The sequence below is a fragment of the Gymnogyps californianus genome, chromosome 1, assembly GCF_018139145.2.
Source record: "Gymnogyps californianus isolate 813 chromosome 1, ASM1813914v2, whole genome shotgun sequence".
Classification (NCBI taxonomy): Eukaryota; Metazoa; Chordata; class Aves; order Accipitriformes; family Cathartidae; genus Gymnogyps; species Gymnogyps californianus.
This window is the reverse complement of record NC_059471.1, coordinates 160,920,561-160,934,260: the sequence shown is the minus strand read 5'-3', so window position 1 is coordinate 160,934,260 and position 13,700 is coordinate 160,920,561.

Sequence of the window (13,700 nt, the reverse complement as noted above, 5' to 3'; positions counted from 1 at the left end):
TGGAGATCCTCTTTCCCCACACCCTTTCCCATCCCTGCCCTCACTCTCATCCTTCCTCGCTCCTTACCAGACAAGGCAGGGTTGCCATAGCAGCTGACAACTTCCACTGCCCTACCTCTCAAGAGGACAGGCAGCAGCAGTAAAAAAGATGGGCTGTAGGAAGAAACCTATGGCCCATTTTGTGTCCTTGTCTCCTGGGAACAGCAGCTGGGACTCCTTTGGTAACCTCTGAGGCTGGTGGTAGTCACCTCAGAGCATCCAAGTATACTGAGGGAGAGCTGCTAGTGTACTGGGCATGCATGGTGCTCCTCACCCACACCCAGTCTTGTCCAGCTGCTGGGTTGGATTCAGTGGTGCCCCCTTCTGAAAGCTAAACTGTGCTATGACACCATCAAGTAAAGAAGGGGTCTCCAGACCACTCCTAGCTGGCAGTGCAGACATTCTCTGCACTGAATTGCACCTCTTCAGGAATCTTCATTCTTCTCTCTCCCTGTCACGCAGACATGCTGCTGCACTGCAGAAGCAAATAGGGCATCAGGTTCCACCCCAGAAGCAGCTGCATTAAAAGGTGAGCTGAATGCCACCCGTGTCTGCCTTAAGCAGCATCATTTAGGGAATGCACTCGATCAATCGGTAGCAGTAAGAGAGTTGGTGTTGCTTTGTATAACAGTTGGTGTCCTCTGAAAAGATGGCACTCCATTTTGGGGATAATATTTTGTATTTATATATTTTTAAGCATTCCTTCCTTAGGACAAGATTCTAGGTCTTTGATCCACCCTGAGATAGCAATTCTTATATTTTTACTGTGTCATTATGTCCTGGTGCACCTTCTCAAACCTCTTTCACACAAACACTTCAATGGCCTTTATTTGTGTGACTCAGGGACTTTACACAGCATGCTCCCCTCCCCCCCAAAAAAACCCCAAACACCACAACCCCCCACCCCCAACAAAAAAAAACAACACAAGACCTTCAGATTAAGAAGCATCACAGCCCTGTGGGATTTAGGAGATCTTAGCTCTGTCATAGACGTGTGGGGCAAACCACACCCTTCTCCTTCAGCCTTAAGGTAATGGTGGCAATGCTACCTCTCCATTCACTACTCTCAGGGTCCTAGGCTTGTGGATGGGGTATTATTGCAGGCACTCAGCTCCTCCCTGCCGTGGTCTCTTGGTGGTGCTGGAGACAGACAACAAACAAATAAGTGTAGCATCTAGTGATGGCACATCAGTGCTCAAGTCTGGGCTAACCTCAGTGGTTAGCGACCCAAAAAGGTGCGTGAAAACCTCCAGAGCCAAGGTGTCTGGCCAAAAGTCCATGCAGGAGAGCAGGCAGTTGGGCACGATCAACACAGTCATGGTAACAGCAGCAACAGAATCTCCTGCAACCCTTGCTACAACTGGCCCCAGATTAGATACTCCCTCCACTTTGAATGACCACAGAAGTTCTGCTTTCAGAGTGGAGGTACCTTTGCACAGTTGCATCACAAACATCTGGGCGTGGAACTGCAGCTGATGTTGCAAGCAGAGCTGCCATTGGGACAGAGGCAACCCTCAATTGAAGGTTAGCAGAGTTTCTCATTTTCCTGTGTCAGGACAGAGAAAGGAGGCCCTGAGGAGAGGGGACCTGTACCAGTTGTGAGCTGTGTCACTCTTGGGAATGCAGGCAAAATAATAGGGGAGAATGCAAATCGATAGTGTTAATGGGTGGCCTTACTGACTTCACCACCAGAGACAGGGACATAGAATTAGATTTAGGAGAAAGCAGTAGGGGAAGAAAATAAGTGGGTTCTGCTGACAGAGAGAGGAGAGGAAGATGGAAGAAGAGTTTGGAAGAAGGAAAGTCATGAGAAATGGAGGGAGGCGAGGCATGCGAGTGTGATGGGTTCTTTGTTTAAATGGAAAGTGCGGTAATCTCCCCATGTTTAGGTGGTGTTTGAGAGAACCTGATTGGGATTTATTAGAAAATAAAAATGCTCTAATTGAAAGCGAGTGGAGGCAATTTGTATTAATAATGGGAGAAATCATCAAATAATAGAATTGTTTAAAATCTATTAGTTGGCTCCATGCAGTGAGAGGAAGGGGTTGATTATCTTGCAATAGAACATATTAAAAGGAAAGCCCAGCCTGCTGGTCCCCTATGCAGATTAAAGATGTAATTTATAGAAGCAATTTATTTTCTGTTGGGAAGAAGGGGAAAAAAATGGAAAAATATGATAAGAGCTGCAATCAAGTATTGGATTCTTAATTTGAAGACCTACCTCTTATCTGCCTTCTTTCAATCATTAGAAAAAAATTACTCATTCCTTCATTGGGTTTGAAGTTGCAGGAGCAGACAGGGTGGCTGGGAGAAAAAGTAAGATCTCATAAGAGGCCTGTTACTCACCTCTTGAGGTTTATATTATTGATAGCAGTTGCTTCAAATCCAAGGCAGATCAACCTTGGGCTGCCTGGAGTAGCTGCAGGTGGAGCTTAGAGGTCAGCACGGAGGTGCTGTCTATCTAATCCTTCCAGAGGACAAAAGGAACATGCTGCTAAACTGGACATGAATTCAGAGCTGCTTGATTCATTCATTCTGTCTGTCTGTCTCTGTGCTGATCTGACCCTTACAAACCACAGAGAGGGAATGACAAATGACTCCAGTATTCACACTCACAGTCCCTTCCAATCAATGGGAATTTAGGTGCCTAAATAGGAATTAGACACTTAGCGGTGTGCCTGGTTGTGGAGCTCTCCCTTGTCCCGTGATTTGCCTGGCATGGCCACTGAAAAGGCCTTGCAGGCTGGTGCTTTTGCTGTTCTTTGGTTTTCTCAGATAAAGGCCTAGATCCCTTCCTGCCCATTTTCTCCTGGGTCCATTGTGACCGCCTGACCCAGTATCATCACAGGGATCTGACAGGACTTCACAACTCTTCCTGCCTCCTCCTTCCTTGTGTCATCTGCTCACGCTCTTCGCATTGCTGTGTCCAGACATCTCTCACTCATCAGCCTCACCTTGTACCTCCACACTGATCTTGGCTTGTAGGCAATAGGGCATGAAGTCCTGCCACTCTCAAGTAACTTCAAGCAATCCAGACCCAACCGTCCTTCCTTCCAACCTCACCATCAAAAGCTGTCAGAAGAGTGCCATTATAAGTGGTGGATTGAGGGAAGAGAGCAATCAGAGACAATGAGACGGTCTTACAACAATCTCAGCACTGACAACAAAACAATGGGACAAAGAGACCAGACAGCAACACTCCTCATTCTGCTGGCTGTCCTCTGTCCTCCAGGTCTGAGCTTATGTGTTGTTCTTGAGCAGGCTGTGGCCTGGGGAAAGAAAATTTCTGGCTTGTCCCAGGGCGCTTGAGCATATCCATATCCAGAAGAAGCAGTTCCAGGCTTTTTGCAATCCCAGGGATTTTTCTGCTTGGTGTCTGAATGCTGTGTTGATAGGAGACATTGCAAATACTGTCTCATTCTCCTAAGATAAATAGCTGGATTCTGCCTTGAAAAACAGTAGGCAGGGTAAAATGGAGACATCAAATTACAATTTCAGATGTTTTAAGAAAACTATCTGAGGATTCAAGATAAACTTAGTACTGCAAAGGCCACGGCTAAGAGTCTTGCCTGTGAGAATTCATTACATTCTATAAAGAGGATAAAAGCCGTTAGAGAACATATAAAGATAATAACTAGAGGTATGGTTGGAATGCGTCTAAAACAGGGAAGCCAAAACACAATGTATGCTGCTAAGAGATCTATGCTGAGTGTGGGCTGGAGGTGGGGTCTTAGTCCCAGCCTGAGCCAGAAAGTATGGCTAGGGTTCATCACAAGAGATAGCCTAGAGTTGCCATTGTATTGGGGCTGGAATGGAGCTGCCAAAGCACTATCTGTTCTGCCAAGAGATCTCTGTGTGAGAAAATGACTTTTCACAGCTATGCTTTGCTATGGAATTATTTTTACATAGTAACACCTTTTAAAGACTTCGTCTATCCAGGTGCTTTGATGAAGACTTATTTCCTTTATTCAAGCTTCCAATCAATTCTTCTTCTTCTGTGTCTATGGTCCTTTCAGACTTCTGCGCATCCTCTGTACCTTAACAGCTGTTGATTTCTTTTCTTTGTTTTTGCCTCTTTCTTTTATCTCTGCTCTGCATAGGGACAATGTGACAATATCATCTGCCTGCGGGGAGGAAATTTTTATTTCCTCTCTTTCTCCCTGTGAGAAGCTCCCTAGTATATCCTATTAAAGTGGGTCCCAGACAGAGAGTGTCTCCCCACCTTCAAGAAAGCCCAATCTGTTTTTCTCACTTTCTAGCATAGCTACAAACTCTTTAACAATCTGTCCAGCATCTTTCTAAACAGGGGTCACTCAAGCGTATTTGTGCGTTCTATTACTTCTCCAGGTACAGTGATTGACAGCCGCTTTGATTCAAACTTGGTCAAATACAACAGTTCAGAGACCAAGAAATTCAACAGACTTCAGGCTAAGGCTTGTCTTTCTGCAAAGATTTTCTCATCATTAATTTACCTAAACTGGGAGCAATAGCAAAGGTAAAAATAACTCACCCATACTTTTGAGACCAAACCAGGTTTCTGGGTGAGTAGATGGAAGCAGCTGTCAGCTACTTTTTTTTTTGCTTTGGATTCAGTAGCTATACAGCTTCATACCAGTATGCTGATAGATTATGCATATACAAACTTCTTCATCATAAACACACACTACAATATGACTGTATACCTGCTGCCCTCCTCCCAGTCACAACTGCTGTAACCAACACATTCAGAGCATGGCATTCGGTGGTATTAATCAGTGTCAGGGCCCTGAGTGCACTAACGAGCCTTAACTGCCCTGACCAGCCTCACCTGGGGCTTCCACCCACATATCCCATGGCCCTGGAGGTCTATTTAAGCTCAGGCCAAGGCACCTACTTTTGATGTATTGTAGTTGTGTTGCTCCTGAATGGATCTGAGATCTGTTTCATCATCTTGGTTTACCTAAGTTTGTTAATAGCTCTTGTTGCTGTCACTACCCCTGCTCAGGTAGTGTGGTATCTCACCCCAGCCTGTGGGGACACTGCCTTGCCCATGCTTATGTTACCCTTGGCTCCTGATTCATCCTTTTTCATGGAGCAGTCCTGCTCTTGTTGCTCCCTGACAACTGGCATTCATCTTTCTTTCCAGCCATAACAAACACATATTTGCCACTCTTACCTGTCTGGTGAGGACAGTATCACCTGAAAATAAGAGAGGAGAGAAAACTGTCAGTATTACAGGGTGACCAGAAACACATTTATACTTGCTTTACTGAAAACAGGTGGGTATTTATTCTTTATGAACACAAACAAATATAAGTACACCATACTGTACGCCCACCAAATCCTTTCTCCATCATTAAGCACATGCCCACAAACATGTTTCCCAATACCTCCCCACTGAGGTAATATAATGATTGTAGTGTAATGTGCTGATCTTGGCTTGCTACGTGTAGTGGGTAACTAACTATTGCCTTGTTTTTCCTTTTCTCTGAACCTCTGTGGGTGGGAGGGGAAAAGATGGGTCCTGATATCAAGACTAGGAGGTAGATCAAAATGACATGGGTGAAGGCACATGGACTGTAGCAGCCTTTGACATTTCTTGGTTACGCACATGCATTGCTGCTTATAGTCACCCAGCCAAAATGGGAATCCTGATATAATCTTCCTCCTGTCTCTGATGTTTGACAGCTGCACAGTCAAAGAGTGCAGAACAAACTGCACTGCCCCCCAAATCATTCCCTTTCTTTGCCTGAGTCATTTAAAATCATGTCCCCAGCAAGTCCTTTGCAGAAAGCACTTCTCTTGCTTGTCCTTCTCTTCTCTTCCCTTTTCCCAAAGACTCTTCAATGCCTAGAAGACTCTGAAGGCCCATGGACACAGCCCTTTGGGGTTACATCTATACCGAACACATCCAGGACAGTCTGAGCACTGTTCTCAAGCTGTCCACATCGCAATTGTTAACCCACTCCTGAGCACGGCTGTGGCTTGTGCAAATCAGCAATCTACTATATGAGGTTCATGCCTGGGTTGAGGGAGAGCCAAGGCCAAGGGTCATTATATGGCCCCCTGTTTGGGTACAGGAGAGGAGAGTTTAACTATCTGAGTATAAGCTGCTTCAGGCCACTTGGATTTGGCAATTAGCACGTTGAGTCTATGGCAGCTTGACCAATGCATAGAGGGCCAGCTCCATCTTCTAATCTGGTCACAGACATCCAGAGCAAAACCTACTCACTCTCCTCTCCTCTGTTCACCCCCTGCAGAGGAGCACCAACCATCCTGCTTTTGGATGCTCAGTAGTCCAAGCTAGTGGAGGGACGGCAGGGATGGCTTTGACAACTCATTTGCACAGTGCCTCAAAAACAAATCTTGGCATAGGATTCTGCTGATCCCTGCAATGCAGCCAAGATGGAATGCCAGAATCTGTATTTCAAACTTTCTCCTTCCTTTGCTCCATTTAGTGCTGCATATCTGTTTCTTGGAGGCAGAAGAAAGTAAGTCTTGCCTTCTGTCCTTTGCTAGGTATGTGTCTGGGTGTGGGTCCATGTGCATTACATGGACAGACACTTTCCTCAAGATACAAAAATCCTTGAAAAGGAGCAGAGTGAAAGATGGCAATGACGGATTTGTTGAACGGGGGCTTGAACCTGAGATAACTGATGTTGTCGGTACTGGGAACAGCAGTCAGGCTGGCCTGGGGAGGCAAAAGAGGGATGGTAGGGGCTGGGGCTAGGGATCAGGAAGGGAACAGTCCGTGTATCTCAGCTAATGCTCTCTGGCACAGTAGCAATGCTAATGGATATTAAAAGTGTCAGCTTCAAGATTTAGCAAAATGGTACCTCTCTTGATGCATCTCATCCTGGCACACAGAGCCCAGAGCAGAGGAGAAATTAGGGCCAACAGACTGTACGTGCTGAGTACGGGGTTGCCCTTTCCTCTTGTCAGGGACCTTAGTCCTGTGACTCTGCATCCCATGATGACAATCCTATGCAGTGCTGTTTGCTAACAGCATACCTGTTTCTATGTGGGAAGCTATTCTCCAACACCCACACATATCTGCTCTCCTCCTCTATGTCCAACAGTGCCTTGCCCTTGAGAAGAACAAAGGGAGACATGTCCATCCCTCAAAGGGAAGGAGGAAGCTTGGGTATGGAGCCATCTCCCCCTGCCCCATGGAGTGGAGTGAGGTGGAGACATGGCAGGAGTGGCTGGCTGCTGGCTGGAGCCCTGTGGGCTGAGTCTTTCCAGCCAGTTCTGGTGGCAGTACCATCCTCAGTCAGGTATGACTTGCCTCTCTGCTCTGTGGCAGAGCACTGGCAAATGCCATTCCCCAGCCCTTGGAGACCCTCTGTGGAAAGATGGTGAAAGGAAGGTATTCACCTGCCTTTCCTCACTGAGCAGATGGGAGACCACTGTACATGGGGTACCAAAAGGGAGAAAGGAAAGAAAAGAGCATTTAGGGAGAGGTGGAGCAATGTACCCTTTGCTAGTTCCACCCACTCCCCTCAATCTGCTCTGCCCTCCCCTTGTATCTGTGGTGGGGTTTTTTTGGCACAGCAGTGGTGACACCTGGTGCCTGATTTGGGTGCTGGGAGGGAAGGCTAATGAAGGGGTAAGTATGATGCTCCAACCCTCTCCTGCTCATAGTGACACTAGGTTTCACCCTCATCTATCCATAGCCAGGCCTCACCCTCCATAGTGCCAAAGAAAAGACCCAACTGAGTTTTGTCCTCCTGCTGCTAAGCAGCCACAGCCTGGCCTGACAGAGTTGGACTCCATCTCCCTCCTAGGTTTTCCTTGGCTGTGTTACGACTTGATCCATCTTTTCGCCAAGTGGCTGACTGCCATGCTGCCAGCACTGGAGACGGATGCTCTTGTTACCCAGCCAGCTAGGGAGCATTGCCCCTGGGGCTCTGGCCAGTCAAGTTGTCAGTGACCCAAGCAATGCGGTTTTCCTTGCAAGCTTACTCACAGCTGAAGAGCAAACCTTCAGGTACCTTCCTGGCTTTCTCTGGGCTAGAAAGGAGCAGTGTGCACAGAAATGTCTCACACCTTCCTTGTGCTAATGCCCACTGTGTCAGAGGTGGCCACCCTAAATACTCCAAATTACTAAATTATTGACACTGACAAATCTTCCCTTACTTTAACTCACATCTCTTTCAGTTCTGCTCAGGCTTATATTTTGGGTTGAGGGGGCTGGAGAGGGAGGGAGGCTAGCTCCGACTCTGTCACGGTGGCCAAGCCCTGGGGTCAGATGGGCTTTTGGGGCGTGCATTGTGATGGCAGATAAACCAAACCAGTGTGGCAGGGAGGTTCCCTAGAGGCAGCCTGACAGTTCCCTCTTGCTCTCCCTGCCTACCTCCTCATTGCAGTGGAGGAGAAGCCACGCTGGCCAGGAGCCAGCCAAGCGCAATCCCACTGAAGAGCGCAGGAGAGAGGTAAGGAGTAATCACAGAGAGAGGGAGCGGGCAAAACCTCAGAAGAGTGGAAAAGGAAGGGGGAAATAGGAAGGAAAGTACACATGAGTAGGAGTCAGGTTCTCCAGAAAGTGAATCAAATTGTGATTGTGCTTATGATGAAGAACATATCTGTGAGTCTGCAGTCCACCCTCTCAGTTATGTGTATTAGGGTTATTCCCAGTAGCCCCAACAAGAATAACAGTGTCATTGCATGCAAGCACTGTGCAGCTGTAGCAACTGCCTTACCCCAAAGAGCTTGCAGCTCAGTAGATGAGGCAACCCAGGGAGAAGTGAAAGGGTTACTCCAGTATAATGTCCCATTTTATAGAGGCAACATAAGGAAAAGGTAAAGATGAAATAGCTAACCCCCAGCAACACTGGGAGGTCTGAGGCTCAGCTCTCCACAGGTGAATTCATTGCCTTTTAATTCAAGGTGAAATCTTGGCCTTCAGGTGCTCAAGAGGTAAGGGAGTGAAAAATCCTTCTTGCCTTTAAGAGAGTTTCTGAAGATGCTGTTGGGCCCTAGTTCCTCCTGGCAGTCAAAACCTCTCTTGATAATGAGGTGGCTTCCTCCTGCCTCATATTCTATGCACTGATGAGTGGCCAATACATGTTCAGGCTAAAATGATCAGGCAAAGGGGGAGTCCACAGCAACACCACTAAATAAATGTGAACACAGGCTGCCCTGATGCCTCTCTCTGTGGACCTGCCTGCTTTCTTCTCACTTTTTCCTTCATTTGTTCTTCCTTGCTAATCTTCTCTTTCAGTCCTAATCTTGTTCATACTCCTCCTTTCCATCCTGAGCTCCCAGCAGACCCATACTCCAGGTCTAAGCAGGTTCCCCAACCCTTGAGCTGCACCCCAAAGTCGGCTCTGTGGGACAGAGACCGCTGCAGTGCCTGTGGTCTCCTGATCCAAAACACACTGAGAGGGTAAGCCGGGAACAGATGTACTCATTGGGCTTCTCCTCAGTTGTGCAAGCCCTGCCACTACCTCTTGTCTCCCTGATGCACAGGGATCTCAGGCACTTGCCCTATATGTTCCCCCTGCTGCAAAGTCTGAGTCTCACCAATAGATTTGCGTGGCTGTGAGTTAACCAGGCCATGGGGTTTGGGAGGCAGCCCCAGGCCTTCCCTGCCCTCACCCCTTCTGGGCAGCTGCAGAGCTGGGCAGGCAGCACAATCAGCCTAGGGTGATAACACACAGCCTTGGAGTCGCATGCAAGATGGAAGGAGGGTTCACTCTCACATCCACCCTTATTTCTCGTCTTGTTTTCTTCCTTCTAGGTATTACAGCCTGAATGGGGGAAGGAGGCATGGGGATTAGGGTCTCTGCAACAGTAAGGAAACAGCTTTGCTAAGTGTCTGTCCCCCAGAAGGCATATGACCTCCTCACCTCCTCCAGGGCAGAGGATTTAACAAGATGAACTCTTGTAAATGGTTTGCAGAGGTGTAGTGGCTTAATCCCAGCTGGCAACTAAGCACCACACAGCCGCTCGCTCAGTCCCCCCACCCAGTGGGATGCGGGAGAGAATTAAAAAAAACCAAACACCTCATGGGCTGAGATAAAGACAGTTTAATAGGACAGAAAGGAAGGAAAAATAATGATAATGATAATAATAATATGATAATAATAATACTAAAAGAATTAGAATATACAAAACAAGTGATGCACAATGCAATTGCTCACCACTCGTTGACCGATGCCCAGTTAGTTCCCGAGCAGCGATCTGCCCCTCCCGGCCAGCTCCCCCCAGTTTATATACTGGGCATGACATCATATGGTATGGAATATTCTTTTGGCCAGTTTGGGTCAGCTGTCCTGGCTGTGTCCCCTCCCAGCTTTTTGTGCCCCTCCAGCCTTCTTGCTGGCTGGGCATGAGAAGCTGCAAAATCCTTGACTTAGTATAAACACTACTTAGCAACAACTAAGAACATCAGTGTGTTTCACATAATTTTCCTACTAAATCCAAAACACTGCACTATACCTGCTACTAGGAAGAAAATTAACTCTATCCCAGAGGAAACCAGGACAAGAGGAGATGCAGATCCAGCAGAGCAAATCCCAGCTTCCTGATTACAAAGTGGCTTTTTCTAAGAGAAATTTACCCTATGGGAAATAGTGCAGATATCCCCTCTAAATGCACACACACACCTGCCTGCGCTCCCCTGACCACAGACTGCAAACCCCTCTTGAGACCCAGTGCCTGCCCACTCACAGCCCCATCTCCTGGGTACCCTTCCTCCCAGATCCCTGTCCACACCCTCCTTATTCTGAAGGCATCCCTCCCCCAAGCCATTCCCAGCTCTTTCCCTGGAGCATCCCTCCTCCCAGTTTTCCTCCATGCCCTTCCTTCATGTCCCATTTGTCATTTGACCTGTCTCTTCCCAAGCCTCCTTTCCACATACATCTGACCCACCTCCCCAGAAACTCACTTCCTTGCTCCTTCTTCCTAGGGACCAATTCTGCCCTCTCCCCCTCACCACTGACGTATTCCCACCTATAAAGGATGCTTATCACATTCCTAAAAGGAGCAGAGGAAGAACCCAACAAGCCTATGAGACTTGGGTGGGCCCAAGGGGTAAAAACCCCCCTTCCTCCTGTACAGGAGGAAGCCTTAGGGCTGGGACATGCACTGCAGGTGGGGGGAGAGGGACTGGAGCAAGAAGGAGGTATTGAAAGCATGCCTGATGAAGCGAGATGCTGAGCTGGTTTGGGTATTCTGGTCGCAGCGGCATGTAAAATCCCATTATGGCTTTACTATGGTGAGTTTAATACACTGAACCCTTTGTTGCTTCAGCTGCCCCTGCCAGACATCTCTGAAATTCACAGCAACAGGTTTTCAATCTCTTAGCAATTTCCAGCTCACAGGAGCAGCCTGCCTGCACTGGGGAGGGGAGAGGAAATATGCAGCAACTCCCAAACCTGCCTAGAGGACAGAGGCTTTCTTCTTCTCCTTCCTCCCCCACAGCAAAGACCGCATGGGTTTGCTGAGGGTTACCAGAGCCCCATGGTTTCACCTGCAGCTCTGGGTGTTGGCTGCTCAGGCCAACAAGCCTGGCTCTGGAGGGGGGAGAGTTGCCCAGAGCATAACAGTGTAGCTGGGTAGTATCCCACAGCTAAAGGGCTGGAGGTTTTTCAGAAGTGGGTTGAGCTGTGGGCTGTGCAAGTGTAGGGATTTGACAAGAAAATGGTAGCCTTGCTTTCTCATAATCAGACTGAATGACATGGGATCTTTTAGCAGCGTGCTGAATGCTTTCTAACATTTTCTGAGTTCTTGGTTTTCCTCAGGGTACATGCTACGTCTGCTTCCTTGATGAATTTGGGAAACAGGCATGAGTAGGTATCATGGAGGAGTCTGTAGCAAAGCTGGGAATCATAGAGGTGTCTGTGGGAAAGCTGGGAAGAGACTCTGTATCTTGCCCTGTGGTAAGATAAACATTAGCCTTTCCTTAAAAAAACAAAACAAAAAAGTATTTTCTGTGTATGACTGCAAAGGACTAAACAGAGCTGCACATGGTGCATAGATATTTTGGTCAGGTGCTGGGGAACACAGGAGGGCAAGCATTTGGGAGAAGATGTGACTGTAAGAGCACGCCTTACAGCAGAAGTAGAGGTGTCTGATGAAAAGAATGTATGGAAATGATGCAGATTTTCACCATTTTGTCCTAAGCATCATGATACTTAATAATTTCCTTAAAGCCTCAGCACCTGGAGTCAGGGAAATCAAAAGACAATTTCAATTCTCATACCAAAAAAGAAAAGGAAGGAGGAAAGCAAGTTTCTTTATCTTCTCCAGAGGGACAAAATATAACTAGGCAAGGGTCCCTTGGACATTCAAATAAAATTTTGTGAGTTTTTTTGAAGTCCAGTCTTATGTTTGGGGAAGTTGGTGATATTTTGGTCTAGCTTGAGAAAGATGAGATGTGGTTGAACGGTAAATGGGTATAAGAAGGTACTGTAGCGGGAAAAGAATGTGTGTGTATGTGAATGTGTTCATAGAATCATAGAATGGTTCGGGTTGGAAGGGACCTTTAAAGATCACCTAGTCCACCCCCCCTGCCGTGGGCAGGAACATCTTTCACTAGTTCAGGTTGCTCAAAGCCCCATCCAACCTGATATTGAACAATTCCCATGATGGGGCATTCACAACTTCTCTGGGCAACCTGTGCCTGTGTCTCAGCACCCTTATCATAAAAAATTTCTTCCTTATGTTTGATCTAAATCTACGCTCTTTCAGTTGAAAACTGCTGCCCCTTGTCCTGTCACTACAGGCCTTGGTAAAAAGTCTTCCTCTGTCTTTCCTATAAGCCCCCTTTAAGTATTGAAAGGCCGCAATAACATCTCCCTGGAGCCTTCTCCAGGCAGAACAGCCCCAACTCTCTCAGCCTTCTTGATAGCAGAGGTGTTCCAGCCCTCTGATCATTTTCATGGCCCTCCTCTGGACCCACTTGAACAAGTCCATGTCTTTCTTGTGCTCAGGGCCACAGAGCTGGATGCAGTACTCCAGGTGGGGTCTCATGAGAGTGGACTAGAGGGGCAGAATCACCTCCCCCGACCTGCTGGCCATGCTTCTTTTGATGCAGCCCAGGATACAGTCGGCTTTCTGGGCTGCAAGTGCACATTGCCAGCTCATATTCAGCGTTTCATCCACCAGTACCCCCAGTCCTTCTCTGTGGTGTGGCTCTCAAACTATTCACCCAGTCTGTACTGTTATTGGGGATTGCCGCAACCCAGGTACGGGATCTTGCACTTGGCCTTGTTGAACTTCATGATGCTCACATGGGCCCACTTCTCAAGCCTATCAAGGTCCCTCTGGATGGCATTCCTTCCCACTAGTGTGTCAACTGCACCACTCAGCTTGGTGTCATCTGCAAACTTGCTGAGGGTGTACTCAATCCCATTCTCTATGTCATTAATGAAGATAGTAAACAATATCGGTCCCAGGACAGGGACACCACTCGTTACTTGTTGTCTACCATTGGTTGACTACTGGTTGTCTACACACACCAATGTGTGTTCTACCATTACACGAATTTTAACTGCATCAAAGTAAAGGCATCACTGTAGGGACATCAAGCCATGAGAGGTGAAGCTGTGCATGTCTGGGGTTTAGGGTCAGCTGGCATTTCCAGGAACACCTATGTGCACTTCTTCCCCACAGCACGTGGCTCTGAGCTGCTTGCTCCCCCCTGTCCCTTTCCACTGCCTCCCTTGAAGTCCCTC